The sequence below is a fragment of the Zerene cesonia genome, chromosome 20, assembly GCF_012273895.1.
Source record: "Zerene cesonia ecotype Mississippi chromosome 20, Zerene_cesonia_1.1, whole genome shotgun sequence".
NCBI classification, from domain to species: domain Eukaryota; kingdom Metazoa; phylum Arthropoda; class Insecta; order Lepidoptera; family Pieridae; genus Zerene; species Zerene cesonia.
In genome coordinates this window covers 4365710-4382208 of record NC_052121.1, presented here as the reverse complement: position 1 = coordinate 4382208, position 16499 = coordinate 4365710, and the positions used below count along the sequence as shown (strand labels likewise).

The 16499-nt window shown below is 32.9% G+C and overlaps 1 non-coding gene across 1 annotated transcript; it reads right to left on the bottom strand.

Moving 5' to 3' along the window:
• Nucleotides 1–202: 202 nt before the first annotated feature.
• Trnar-ccu lies at nt 203–275 on the bottom strand. The gene has a single exon. It is a non-coding gene; the product is annotated as a tRNA-Arg (tRNA).
• Nucleotides 276–16499: the final 16224 nt, after the last annotated feature.

Here is a 16499-nt window from a genome sequence, read left to right as displayed (position 1 = left end):
AATTAGTAGCCAAATGAAGTGGAATTCCCATCTTTGTGTGGTTTTCTGTATCATGTATCATAAAATAATAAGTTGGTTATGGCCTATGGGATTTGATTTGAAAATATTAGCTACATAAACTAACAGAATTTGGGTTTTTAAGAATTATTTTATTAAATGCATTTTAAATGCAAAGTAGAAAAAAATAAAACAAAATTTGCTTTACCCCTGGTGGGACTCGAACCCACAATCCCCGGCTTAGGAGGCCGATGCCTTATCCATTAGGCCACAGGGGCTAGTGACTGAGGGTTCGAAATTATACATAAGTTGCTAAATAAGATTTATTTGAAATGATAATATATGAAATAACGTTTCCATTTATACAATAATTTATTCAATTAGATAACTTCTAACTAGTAGTCTTCGGCAAGACAATAAAAAAGAATCAATTTATTTTATGAGAAAATGGATATTATAATATTTATTTAATGGATATATTAATTAAAAAAAAAAAACGCCTTATCCTGTTAAGATAAGAATAAGATAAATTATTATCCTGATTAGGATTGCCAGGTTTAAATAAACTTCTCACAAGTACCTCCTCTGCCTGCTAGTGAGACAATTTATTAGATCCTTATTTTTTAATCGTAAATTATTTTAGGCCATATATCAAAAGAGATAGCGATATGTTCTTCAATCGCAATGAAATTTTAAAATAGAGAATAATTACGTTCAGATAGAATAATGTTTTTTGTATATAATATATTCAATAATATACAAATAAAAAAATTGCAAAGAGTTTTCGAAAAGCTAACTAGCTAATTATGGATATAAACAAAAATATATATTACCATGAAAATTGTCGACGTCACGGTAATGCATTTTCGAGTACGCTCACGCTTGAAGGGTGCTCCAAGGGGCCTGCATTCAGGTCATTCTTGATCTTTTAATCGTTTTTGATGTTGCACGAACGAGATAGCTTACAAGATGCTTATGGACTCTTCTATGAGGATTAATGTGTGTCGTTTAACAATAGTGTATTATATACAGTACCCGATTTGATTTATTCGTTAGAGCAATAGTTCTAAGCTATTGAATTTGAGGTGATTATTTCTCGTATTCAAGGTTATGTCAATTCTATTCCTTTAATGAATACATTGTACGTATACTACAATTGGATGTAGTTAGTTGTTATATAATAAAATTATTGGCGTTAAGTAAATAATTTCCATAGAAATCTGATTTTCCTGGTATTCTAAATATCAACGAAAATTTGTTAATGACAATACATATCTTACAGAATCAAATGCTAAAGGAAACATTAATCATTATTTAAAGGATGTTCGTATCTGTAACTTTAGTGTGAACAAACACTTAAACGATTAACAGTACCACATTTTATGATAGGTACATTTCTTCTAAAAAGTATAGGTACCAGATGGAGAATGAATTTACTCCCCAATGATGCATTAAAATTCAAAAGTTGCTGTTGCAATAGCCAATACTCAATATCACGTGTTGTAGCATGTGCAGAATTGCACGTATAAAAAAAATTCAAATAATCATCGTCCTTCACTTCGCAAGATGTATGTGTCACAGGCATTTTAATATGGGTCAGATGATCCCGCTTCTAAGTTTACTTAAAAATATCAATTTTGAACAACGATATAACGGTTTAAATATTCGCTTTGTTTAGTGATGCGAGTTATATTAAGTGTCTGGAAGGTGTCTTGAGTAATTGAAATGCGGGTCTGGCGTTTAGCATAATCGTGTATGCATTCGCGTGGCCGATACATGATCGTACAAACAAAGATAAACGCTGGATTACATTTAAGTAAAAATTGTGAAATTGGCCTTCAATCTTGTTCTAGCGATTTGAGAGGATTGTTTGCATTGCAAGGATTACACAGTTTTAATTATATGAACTTTTTTTATCGTGAGTGCAATACAAACTTTATCGCAGTTTATAAGACGTCGATCATTAGTTTATATAATGCAATACAAAGAAGGTATAAACAGATATAATAGTGCATAATTAGTGGATAAGTATGTACCCATATCGAAACTGTCTCAAACCGTTCGCCTTTATCATACTGTGTTCGTTATATTAGAATTGCCATCGTGAATAGAGCTCAGCCTGTGTGCTTAAATGGTAGTTGAAATACGACGATAATCCCTAGTGTTTTGCGTATCTTGGGGATTTGCCACGCAGTTAGCATTGGAAATTAAAGAATTTATATTCTGAGAGTGCCCACGGCGTGTCCGTAGTTTTGACGCGAATGTGATTCACTCGGTGCTTTAGAAACGAATTCATTCAAGCAAATATAACTTCGAAAGCGATTTAAGAATGAAGGCATATGAATGTGTGTATGTACGTTATCTGTAATATATAATTTTGTATTTTTCATATGCATTTAAAATAAATAAATAAATAATTTGTTGGGAAAAATCGGAACCAGTGTCACCTCCTTTTAACTCCGAAACAGTTAAGAATAAAACAAGCAAACGGTTATTCATATATGGGGAATTAAATGAAAATAAGCTTATTCTTATAGTCAGTAAACAGGAAGTTGACGTTGAAGATATTGCCTTACTCACATAAAAATATACATTGACTATGGATGAATGAAATGGTAAGCATTTGCCCTGCATTTTACATGTCTGGATTATCTATAAAAGTGTACTATGTACGTTAAGCGTTTCATACTTTATAATGTGAATTTTGTTTAGTTCTCAAGAATAAACAATTCAACTGCCATTGGGTACTGAAGTTGCAAATTTAACATTCATATATTGATAATTGAATTGTCATAACAATAAATTAAAATGACTGTTAATTACAACAAAGCAATTTACTTTAAAACAAGTTTTGAGAGATCATCCACCTTGGAGACCTACCGAAAATATTTTATTATTTGTAATTGTTTATGCCGTATGCATAAAGCGTAAACGACAAACCAACAATAAATCATTTTTATTGGTCGAACCCAACTTTTTGTGCGATATTCGGATTTTATAACGAATATTACATTTTATTCGGTAAATTTTATGGTTGTACCTGTTAAGGTTTTATCGCTCACAGTTCATACAATATTCAAGTTAAGCTTTTAGCTGTTCGTGATTGATTGAGGCACACATTCAGCTTCTGTGTGATGAAGCGAAGTGATTTCGATCTCATAAATATCTATCAACACTCATTAAGCGCGATGTACCCTATAGCATTCATACCTCAGTCAACACCATCAACTACACTTGTAATAAATACCTGATTGGAAAATGATTGCTGGTTTGTGATTATATCTTTATTTAATATCTTATAGCTTAAATCAGATTAAAAACCAACCGTAATTGTTTAGTTATTGACTTTGCTTTCAAAGTTATATACTTATAAATACTTATATTTATATAAAAATACTTATATTTAAAAAATACTTATATTTAAATAAATTGTTCTCGGATGCATTGCATAAGAAATATGTATATATCGTTGAATCATCGACGAAACTGTTTGTCTTCAATCTCACCTCGCTTTCGGTCGTTATTCGTGTCATTACACATTGTTTTTGTCGGGGGAAGGTATTTTGACGCCTTTAACAGAGAAATGCACCATTAAATCATTTTAACGGTCGTTTGTGCCGTATGGGTAGCTAATGCGTTCATACTGAACAGATTAATACTGGAATATCTATATGTCGAGTTTAAATGAACTGCTTTTGAAGCAAATTAATATTTTGTTTAAATTTATTAAGTTTTGACCATTTAAACGATCGTATTTTGACTTAAAACCCATCGTTTTATAGATGTGTAGTTGAGAAATAATATTGGTGTGATTACGTGAGAGATTCACTTAGTGTGAGATTTAATTCAGCAATAATAATGAAATTAATTTCTGTATAATGCGCCGCTCTGTAATTATTTGCTGCTCGTAAAGATGAAGCAAATCGAAATACAGTTAATGACAATTTGAAGAAAATTTCATTAAAGCTATGTAACTTTTATGGCAATGCAGATAATAATAATTAATACCCAAGATGGACGAATGGTATGATAATTGATTAATAAAATTATATGCCAGTAATAAGATCTCTCGCATGCGATAAAACAAACGTAGCAGTTTTAAATTAATAATCATGTCATAATTGCTAAACGATATGTTTTAAATGTTAATCGAATGCCTCTCGTTAGCTCTGACCTCCTAATATTGAATGGTTATTTGAACTATAACTCATATTGATTAATTATTTCATATTATTTAACGACGCTATAATTAATAATTATTATATCATAAAATGTAATGTTTTTGTTAAAAAAACGATTGCAAGGGTATTTTCTTCTCTTTGATGCCGATAAGTCTAAACTATTAGCCAGTGTCAGGTTTGAAAAGGTCGAAAAACATAAAAATTTCTAGAATTATTAAAGATTTAGATGATGATTGGTAGACATATTTATTAATATGGGTAAAAATATATGTATTTGTGATGAATATCCTAAAACCAAATTCATTATGTACTTGCCCCATTCTAGTGACAACCTCTAAGGATATCCAATACCAATTATAGCGAATTCGTCTGAATTCGTTTGTTCCGAGCTGAAAATCAGGGATTGTATGACCTAAAACGCAGAGGTTAGACGACTGAAATGGGAGGGGATAGACGTGGGTGGGGGGAGTGCATCCCAAGGTTAGTAGCGAGTGAAGGCCGCTGTGTAAACCTGTAAAGTCTTACAGTCCTTTTATTTGTGTCGAAAATCTTTTCACTCCCACGTCGTATTTACACGATTTTCTTGAGACTGATGATAATGTTCTATATTTTTCATCTATTTCAAAAGAGTAACATAATTTTTTTTTATAAAATGGTCTTTCGCTAGCTTTTAATATATGTGAGATTTTATTAACTTGCTAAGAATGGATTGCTTTCAAAATTTAAAATTAAGAATTTTCAAAATTTGGTAATAATTTAAGTAGTGCATTCTTTTTTATTTTTTGAATTTATTATAATTCCTCATCGTAGTTCTAAAACGTGAAAGAAAATAAAACAAGTTTATTTTTAAATATAACGTCACATCTTTAGAAGTAATAGGTAAAAAGAATGGTTATGATAAATGTTATTAATGAAACAAACGCACTACTAAGCATCACCCCTGGGTACTCAGTTACAAAGTGCTATCCCTATCGCATTTGCTCATCTTCATATATATTGATTTATTACATGATACCTGCATTTTTTGTTTGTCATATAAGAATATATTATGCGTAAATTTCAAGTTTGTACAATTATTTTTAAGGCTCAAGATAATTTTTGTTGTACCCTAATAAAATTTACGTTATTTATTATATCTAATTGAAAAAGAATTAGTAACAATATCTTATTTGAGAAAAAATAATAATGATATGCACTAATAAAAGCGCAGTTACGTGTTATTAAACCACACCATAAAAATGCATAATGTTTATCCTCAAAATTACCTAATATCCTACAGTCGAGTTCAAGGTTGGTCGTGCTGAACAAATCGCATCCCATCCTCGCACCCTCTGCGCTTTTATCAATACCGTCGCATGCAGCGCCGTCTGTCGGCGGACGGCAGTATCGCACCGGCCTCCAGTGCGCACGCTCCATATCCCTGACGTTACCGCATTTACATTGTCCACAACTCTTTTGCCCCTAAATCAATTCTATCAAAACACTCCAAACTCCTACTTTCGCGATCTTCCTGTACTCATGTTATACGCGTAATCCGCGAGCGACCCGCGTCGGGCAGCGGGGATGCGCTAAGGAAACCGCCTCGTTTCGCGGCACTGTAATGTTTATTATTGCACGTCACTGGATACTATTTTCGCCTTAAAAGTACACCAGAGCTTGAGCGGTAAGTGCATATGTTTTCGCGTGTTCTGTTTTTGAATCTGCATTATGTTACTTTCATCGGGACGAGAGGAAATGAGGTTATTTCGAAAGGGTACTTCGATATAGCTAGGTAGGTCATTTTTAACAGGGTAACACTGCAAAGCAATATGCGCAAGTCTGGAGTTATAACTGCACTTTGATATAATTATTACTAAAATAACTGGTGGAATGATAGCAAAGGGCTAAAAAAATTGTTTTACATTGTTTTTATTTTTACTTAAGAACATAATCGTTTTAAGTAAGACCAATCATAAAAGAAAAATAATTGTATATATATGTTTTTCATTTACTTATGATCGTAATGGAAGCTCGTTTCCATTTTATGTTTTAAATATTAAATATTTGACCCATCGTATTACAGTATATAAATTCATGCGAAAAATTATTACTATAAAAAAAATGTATGGATTTTTCTTATTTACATTTTATGAGTATCTGAACATAAATGGATTATATGAATTGACAAATTTAAAAGATGTACATTCATGAGACCACATAAATTTATAAAATACTAGCTGCACCCCGCGGTTTCACCCACGTAAGCCCGTATCCCGGGCAGGAATATCGGGATAAAAAGTAACCTATATGTTATTCCAGTTGTCCAGCTGTCTACGTACCAAATTTCATTGCAATCGGTTCAGTGGTTTTTTGAGTGAAAGAGCAACAAACACACACACATCCTTACAAATTTTCGCATTTATAATATTAGTAGAAAAGACTAGTAGGATATACTTTAAGTTTATTTGATAAAACTTCTAATAAATTAACATGCAAAAGGACACTTCTCACATTGAAATAAAATTAATTGCATCTCGTTATTCAACTAGCAAACAATGCGTAGGGAGATGCATTTCGTCTCTACAGAATAATCTATCAATTTTGTCTTTGTCTACCCATTCTTCAAGGGACTTAGTTTCTGATAACTATAGCACTTTTTAGGGCTCCGCACCTAAAGGGTAAAACTTATTTATTGCACCTATAGACCTTATTACTAAGACTTCGATGACTGACTGACTGTTTGTCTGTCCGTCTACCAGACTGTCTCATGAAAACTGTGTTAGTTAGATGAAATTTCCAAAATTATGTATTTTTAGGCCGCCATAGCAACATATAATAAAAAATTGACTTGAGAAACCGTAGGACGGATTGGATGGGTGACTGATAACGGATTTTTTTTCTCCACTGAGTATTAAACCTTATGTGTGTAAGGTTAACGTAGTTACCACTTATTTTGTTCGTATAAAAAATAATATCTCGTGTCAATTACAAAATACCTGGTAAACATTGTATTTGCAAGTATTATTAGACTTTGCAGTACGATAATAAATTACAATTACAATACACAAATGAACTAATTCACTTATAAATTACTTATTAGCATTTTAACGCAATTTTATTCATTCTATATTTTGTGCTAGGTACCGTATACAAATAACACAATGACTATAAATTCATAGATGATGTTGCAACAGACACATTCCACCTTGTGATGAAGTCCGAATTAATAAAATTGGTATGTGAATTCACTTTTTGTGTCAGATGTGGAACGAGCAGATGTCACCTGGAGATGTTACATATGCCGGACGCATCTATTAATATACCTACTATAGTAGTTATTTATCGTTTCAAAACTGTAGCTTCATAAGTCCAATGTGTTTTTAAAACTCCATGTAAGGCCGAAGTTATTCTAGTTATAAAATGTGGCAACGACAGATATTCCGATGATATGAAAATTTCCATACGCAATATTTTGAAGGAATTCATCTCCGTTCCCATAAATCATATAACAATTCGAACAAAAAATACGTCGCCAACATATTATATTTCCGGGTTGGAATCTCGATGTGCTCAAAATATGAAAACATCAGGAAATCATAAAAAGACCCAACTCCGAACCTTATTACGTAGAAAGTACGAACAGGCGAACCAATATTCCGATACGCAAGATGTGGCATAGCACACGTTGCTTTCAACAATAAAATAAAAATGCGGAGGAAGGTACAATCAGTGCATTACCCAATATTTACCATCCTTTGTCCACAGTGAATGATGTCGTTTTGCATATTACACGTAATTCCTTTGTATCCTGCCCTGCATTCAATCGTGAGAAAGTGGGGCAAGTTCATGGCCATACAGCATCAGTTGTTCGTTCGACGAGTGTTTTTGTTACCTATGTAATCGAGGGGCCTGTAAAACCCGTTCTAGTGCTAAAAGAACTACGATCGGTTAATAAAAAGCGTGTCCTATTTCTATAAAGGGTATCGTTCTATGAAAGAACTTCATCTAGCTGTTACACTAGTTTTTACCTGGTTTCTTACTAGACAACTGGCCTTTGTAAAAATTATAACGTTCTCACATCTGTCCGCAACATTGCAAAATAAACATTAAACATTTACAGATATGTAAAAAGCTACGTAAACATATACAAACGGAGTACGTTTTAAGCTAAATGAATGGTTTAAAACTTTGTTTTTTTTAAATGTCTTGTTTCTTATAACAATTCGAAGTGTTAGTTTGGTACGCATTAAAAGAACCGATAAACATTTTAATGGATGGCCGGTCACTAGGATATAAATGTCATAAAACAAGGTTTATAGAGTATCTTACCTTGTATCTTAATGTACTACGAAATGTAAAAGCTTTTAAATTGAGAGCTTTTCTGGAGGGAAAATATAACAAACATTAAACACTTGTTTGTTTTCGGCTTTATGGTATCAATGTTTTAAAAAAAGATGTAATGTTCAAATGAATGAATTCCTCTAAAAATAAAATTTTCGCAATATATTTGCATGATAATGTATTTTCTATGAAAAGAATTCGAAGATATAACAATCACCTGTTTTCTCATATCTTAGAATATAATACTTACTTACGAACTGCAGTAATCAAGGATTTCAAATATTAATACACTCGGTTTTAAAGAAAATTTTAAATGAGTTTGTTTTTTTTTTAAGTCATAGCGCGCAACTGGGCTAGTGGTTTGCCCGATGGTAAGCAATATTATCAAAATCTAATATATTTTTATAAAAATTACTTCATTGCATTAAAATTTCATGACATGCATTATTTTCGAAATACAACATTTTCTAAATATAAGACGAATATTTTATGATAATACAAGACACACAAAGCTTGCATATGAGACGATTTGTTTTCCATGAATTTGTTTCACTCCTATTTCTTTTGTCATTTTATCTTTGTGCTTGCGATACGGAAACATTTGATTTGGATAGGTTTGAATTTCGTTTGATGTATTTCTGGTAACTGCCTCAATTGTTACCTTGTAACAAAACAGTATTACATTTTAGGACAAAGGCGGTTCCTATGAACACAAATCAAATATATTTTATTCACAAAACGAAGCCTTTAAATCCCTTAATAAGCAATAACTATGAAACTCCGTAAGTTTCAGAAGCGATTGAATTGGATAATTTATAGGGAATCAGACTTCAATTGTTAGAATTGAGGATATAAGAAAGATTTTCTCCGTTCAAAATATAAACTTCTTTTATTGATGTAATTATATAATAAAATGTTGTTAATATCATATACACCATATGGGTATACCTTTTTTCGTACGGTGAGTGGGGAGCCGGAGGCCTATTTCCTTCTCCTAGCCGATATCAGTCCATTCCTTCTTTCCAGTCATAAATCCTTTCCTTATCCCTTAAAAGCGGGCAGTGCATTCTCAGATGTCTGAGCCTCTGCGAATGTTCATGGACGGAGGTGATCCTTTACCATCAGGCGAACCACCAACTCAGTTGCCCGCTATGACATAAAAAATGTATGTCTTATTATATAGTACTAGCTGTGACCCGCGGTTGAAACCGCGTAAGGTCGTGTCCCGTAGGAATATCGGTATAAAAAGTGCCTATGTGTTATTTCAGTTGTCCAGCTATCTACGAAGCAAAATAGTATTATTATTCACCAATAGATATCAGGAAAAAAAAAACACGAATATGACATTTTCTAAAAAAGATTCCTAGCTAGATCGATTTATCGCCCCCGAAACCCCCTATATACTAAATTTCATGAAAATCGTTGGAGCCGATTCCGAGATTCCAATTATATATATATTACAAGAATTGCTCGTTTAAAGATATAAGATAAGATAAGATACTTATGTAGAGTATAGTATATCGTGTGTTCTATTTGTATATAAGTTTCTTTTTTCGTAAGCTACTGACATTTCTTTCCCTACCAGGTGCTGGTGAGGGATTGCTTTCTTATATACAAAAGTTTATTTCAAAGATGATCAGATGCACTATTACATAGTAATTTACAGACACATTACTGAATATTACACAATAAAATAAACTGAGAAAAAAAACAAGCTAAATATATACAATATAAAGAAGTGTAGATTAACTTGGTTCTTTTCTGTAAAATGAAGCATTAAACAAAAACATACACAATAAATACTTTATGTGAGGATCCTTTGATATTGGCTTTGATTGAACGATTTTTTCTAAAATTATTGTTCCCAATACCTACTACCCAAGTGAAATTTATTTGAACTGAAGGATTTTGTATGCGGTATAAATTTACAAATAGCGGATAATGTAGCAGAACGTGACTATGGTGTTTAAACGATAAATTATTGATCCTTATTTGTATTGTATATTATTCAGTTGAATCTGCTAAATCTTTGTATGTTTTTTTCAAAAGAAATAGCAAACTATATTATTATAGGTCACTAACATTTTTAACCGATACATCTAGAAATGTAACTTTCGGATACAGCCGCTATATTAAAAACTCTTAAACCTTATTGGAGTAATAAATTTGGGATCACCAATTAATCGAGACAAATATATCTATCGGGGCCCTTCCAATCTACCCTAAATCACTTAATTGGGATTAAGGACACATTCCGTAGACAGGTCATGGCTTCAGAGAAACAATTTAGTTACACACTGCCGCGCACACACTGGTGCAATTAATTTAATTAATTAAGATGTAGAAATAAATAGATTTTAAAAAGTAATGCATATCACCTCGTTATATGACATTCGCCATGTCTCTCACATTAGAATTACTTTTTTTGCTTACACTTCACTAGTTATGACTTGGTACACTAATAAAATTTTTGCTAGTTTCCTGAAAAAATGTATTTGACCTTAATATTAAGAAGTAATCTAGCGAGTGTTAACCATTTTAGAATATTTATTGAATGCGCCAACTCTGACAACTATATCCGCCTTCTTCGTACAGTGGTTAAAGCATGGGCGTAGATCTGAGGGGTCCTAGATTCCCGGTGAGGACACACAGAAAAAATGTCTTGGTCTGGTAGGACACAGAAGGCTGATCACCTACTTGTCTATAAAGAAAATCGATCAGTGAAATAGATGTATATTATCTGCCCCATATCCCATTAGGGCCACCAGGCTTAACTTTTACAATTATTTGCCAAATAGTGTGATACTTTTGTTTTCAGTATACAATCAGTTGAAACTTGGCGAAGTAATAAAATTTTTACAGAAGCGTTACTAGCGAAGCGTATGTAATCTACACCCAACAAGAAAAAAATAGACAAACAGTAAAGCATTGGATCACATTTTTACATTTCTTTTTTTTTACGGATATATTTTTTTAAACTACCTGCTTTAGTTACATATTTTATTTAATGTCCTGATAACTGGTACGAACTTGGCAAGCATCCGTATCCGGTTTGGTCCGACTTATGGGACACCATGTATAAGAGTCTTGAGAGACAAGACAAGTGCTGCAAAAATAAAATTAAAGGCTACAAAACGCGTAATATTTCATAATTATCGTCTTTGTAACTTGTCGTTAGAAGACCCAAAAAAACTTCAAGCCATCGACCGCACGCTAATATATTCCTTTCAAATTCAACACCATTGTGAGACTACACACATATCGTCACAAAAAAAGTCGGACTAAAAAAGAAACATTTAAGTTGTGTCCTCTAATTTACCTTGAAGATCGTAATTCTCGTATTATTGATACTAAAAACAGTAAAGAAGTAACTTTAGTTAAATATCGATATACAAACCTAACATCGTATTCTCGTAAGTATAATATACTTGTATACCTGCAAAAGTCTAGAACATTCTACGTAACATCCAATTATTGCGAGTAAAAATGATTATTCTCATTTATCAAACGTTGGTAGGCAGAAACGAAAATGACATCATTACGTTAGGTTTATGTTATGTGGACTGTGCAGATACTTTAGAAAAAAACCAGGTTCAAAAACTAAACTTATTCAAATTATAAGGTTAAAATCGCTTTTTACGTTTTGCTGTCATTACATTCAACTTTTATTTCGTAAAAAACGAAGCGAGCACGAGAGAGAGATTTCAGTCTGTAATTTCGTTGTTTGCTTCTTTCATTGGAACAGGAGACGCAGTGCTTGTGCAGTTATAATTTAAAACTTCTTGAACATAAATAAAACAATTCTTTTACTATTTCTGCTTTAACAAAATATACGAAAAACTCAAGTACCTTAACAATAATTTGTGTTACGAAAAGTGAGAGCAAATAAAAAAGAAAAATCACAAACTTATTTGGATTCGGAATTTAACGGCGTTCGTAGATTTCACTATTCTGTATATCTGTACCATCTAGATTGAATAGATTTTGAGAATAATTGCATTTTGTAGTAAATCTCGACAGTGAGCATGCAAATGCCATCAATGTCATCATTACCTTCAAGCGTATGATTCACCACAGTGATGTTACGTTGTCAGACCGAATCGCACCTAAAAATATCATCTGATAACTAATTGCAGTGTGTGCAATTGACGGCTGAGAAGACTTCATTGATCGTAATAGTAGAAGTATTTTACAGCATTTATTTTGTGATAGCTGGAATCTCTAAACTTTCCGCCGTATCAAGCTTGCAATGACCTGACTATACCAGTAGTATATACTCTTAAAATATAACATTTTTATTGTTCTGTTTATCGAATATATATTATATATAAGGCAGCCCTATGTTAGGTCGGTAGCACTCATCAGTCATCGGCCTCGACTTCCGGCATTTCATAGTTCAATGCCTCGCCAGATTTACCTCGAAGCGGCCTTCACAATATTTGGCGCATAGAGCCTGTCCTAGATACTCTTCGAACGCATAATATGTAATATCACTATGAATGTAGTGAAACACAAAGCGAATTGGTGATGTCGAATCTAGTTACGAGCATAAAATGATACAAGTTTACCTTATCCAACATTTGGTTTTTTTCTTTTAAATTGTATAAATAATAGTTAATAGCAACAAATGTTTGTTTATGTTCAGATATTGGTAAGAATTTATTCAATCGATTACCGATATAATATTTAATTATTCTATTAAAAATAAGATTCTAAAATCATGAAGTTTCGTGCATGTAGAATTGAATCTTCAGTTTAATTTGATATTTTCTGAATTGTTATCGTGCTACTGCATTGCGTGTAGGTGTTTCAGATTCAAATTTTTATTAGCCTGTTTCATCTTTTCGCAAAATAATGTACCTAGTCTTGTTTATGCATCATTCAGTATTCAGCAAACATTACATCTTCCACTCAACTCGAAAATTCCAAGAGATTAACCCAATAACTTTGAATTTTACGAGTTCTGATCATCAGAGGTTACATAAGCGTGAATATGGAGAGATTACGATCATAAGATTGCCTAATTTACTCCTATCTTCGGCTTCCGTTGCTCAAGCCGAGCCAAATGTTCAATTTGCATAGCTATCATCTTATTTACTCAGACGTGAATAAATTATTTTTTTATTGCACTGCTGCAGCAGTCGCTGTCGATCATTGGTTTGACATTCAAACTGTCTAGCTAACTCATTGCATCGGGAGTCGAAGTATAAAGAAATACCTGCTTTATTTTGATGATGTTTGAGGCTGAAATGCCTCACATGTTTTAAGAGGATCGCATTCGACACTGACGCTTTCGGTTTATTACACCGCACATTTCGTACCCAAGGGCAAGGGTACGAATTCGTTTTTATTTGTTGGTCGCAGAATTCTTCGAAACAACTTCGTGTTAATAACTCGTGGTGATGAATTCGCGGTCGGATCTATTGTTTCTCAATTACTTTCAATGTAAAGTTTTCGCAATGTAATCGAACGTATGCCTTGCTTAGATTACGATCGACCGCAACGTGTTCGCGGAGGTTTGAAATGTCTTTTTCGAACGGCAAGATGTAATTGAAGATATTATTAGTATATTCATATCATTAACGGCTTGAAAACTGATATGAGACGAAATGTATACCTCAAAGAAAGACTAAGATAAATGCAATATACTAACTTGATTGCTGAAAATGTGATATTAAACGGTATAATATTATTTTGACCACCATATTTTACCAAATACGTACGAATTATTATGTTATGAATATAAGCTACTATGTAATCTTTTTGTAAAGACGTTATGTATATTTAAATTAAGTATATAATAATGTCGTCAACTGTAAAAACCTAGAACGAAACAGATTAGCGTCATGCAGTATCTACCTGAAATAAAAAACCTGTTCAATTTCATAACGTCACATAACGTTCATACAGTAGGAATAAAAATATACTCTCATCATTATATTTCGAAATAAATACAACTTTGGATTTATAATTTTAATTTTAATTTGATATAATTTAAAGGATTCATAAAGAAAGGATTAAAAAATAATAAAATAACATTAAATTAACAACATATTATATGTATACGATGGGTTCCATACTAAAATTATTTATTAATTAAGAAAATAAAATATAATTTATTTAAATTTTATTCATGGCCGCTTATCAGCTGTCGTCATCTTGAAAACTTGAGTTAGGTATCTTGCTAGTGATCTTTAGTTAGCTCGCATAACTAAATAGTTTATAGGTAAGAAGGCTGTTTATTAAATTTTATACCGTACTAACTTGAATTTTATTGTTCCAGGTTCGAACCCGCTCCTATCTGTGGTCGTTAAATTACGTTACTAATAATATAATGCAGTTCGTCAATTAAAGCAATAATTTCAACTGCCAATTGCAATAAGTGATTTCGTGTTATAAGTTTATATAAACCGTAAAAGTGGAGAACCTAACGACTACCGACAATATCACCAAGATCACACCGGTCACTGAAAGGTGAGTTCAGAATTATTCTTAATAGGAAAAATCTTTTTTTTATGTGACTGTCGGCAAATGGATCTGGTGGGACGCCTGATGGTAAGCGCTACGGCCATGAACATTTGGAGAGGCATAAGGTCCATTGCAGACCTTACGCCTCTTCAAATGGAATGGAGTTGAAATTGGGAAAGGGTAAAGAAAGGAGTGCCGAGAGGATAAAGGAAAGGACTGGGAAGGGCAAGGAAAAGGATATGGGCCTCCAGCTCCCCCACTCACCGAACGAAACACAGCAGATATTTCATGCCGGTCTCCTGTGGGGGTGTGGTACTTCCCCGGTGCGAGCTGGCCCAATGCGTGCCGAAGCTTGCTCGACTACCACATACAGAATCTACTAAGTGCTTATTTTAATATATTGTATCACTGGGCAAGCTTTGTCTTAGCACAAATTTTTGATTATGTTGTTTTTAGAAGATTGAGAAAAAATTCACATAACATACACAATAATTGATGTTATCTTGCCTACATCCTAAATCAACTATAACTTGAGAATGCAAGCGCTGAAATTCATTATTCACCATTATTATCTATTCTACCTCTATATTTTATGAAGATAATGATCTGATTAATCGCAAGCCCTTAAATAAAATAGGTACTTAATTTGCGTCCAGCTATTAGACACATTACCCATACTCGACATGTTGCGAGGTAAACAAAGACAATTTTAATGAGAGGAAATCCGCGGGGCGGTGCTTGTTAAGATTCAGGTGTGATTAATTAGCTGTTGGCTCACGTAGCCGCTATCTCTGTTCATTATCTAGTCGGAGCAGGCACGATTTTGTAGATTTCGCCGACGCCGACGGAAAAAAGATATTTGCATATTCGCGGAGCTAGGCTTGTACTAGTCGGATACTCGACAGAAGATAACATACCTTACTACAGCCTGCATAAATTATGCACGTGTGTAGGGCACACCACGACAACAGGTAAACAGCATGGACGTTGAAATTATGGAATCATTCTGTGTATGTCTTATTACAGAGCAAATGGCTACCTATTGTATGTAGCTACTCTATGCTAATTTTTGTAGGTACTAGACCACCCACTGCCTACATTAAATAATCTCTTTGAAGTATGAAATTGCTACCTTGCTACGAGTTCTTTTGTCTAAAACACGTAGAATTTATCTTGATTGATTGATTCCCTCCTAATTTAATATTTTAAGAGATGTTTGATCCTTCCTCGCTCCGAGTATAGATATGCCTATTCAACCTGTTCTAATTTTGTAAGTACCTTTGTAGGTACTTCCTTAACATCTATTGTACGAAGCTGCTATATATATTTTTGTGTTAATACCTTAAATTTTGCCTTTCTGATTTATGATTTGTTTATCCTTATAAATAAGTCTGATCTATTACCCATACCCATACCACTAAAATATGGTCACGAAACGTCATTTTTCTTCTTAGACTACTTACATACTAAATAGCCTTAGGGCTGAAAGAGACCCATTAAATACAAAACATATCATATCATAACATATCTTGA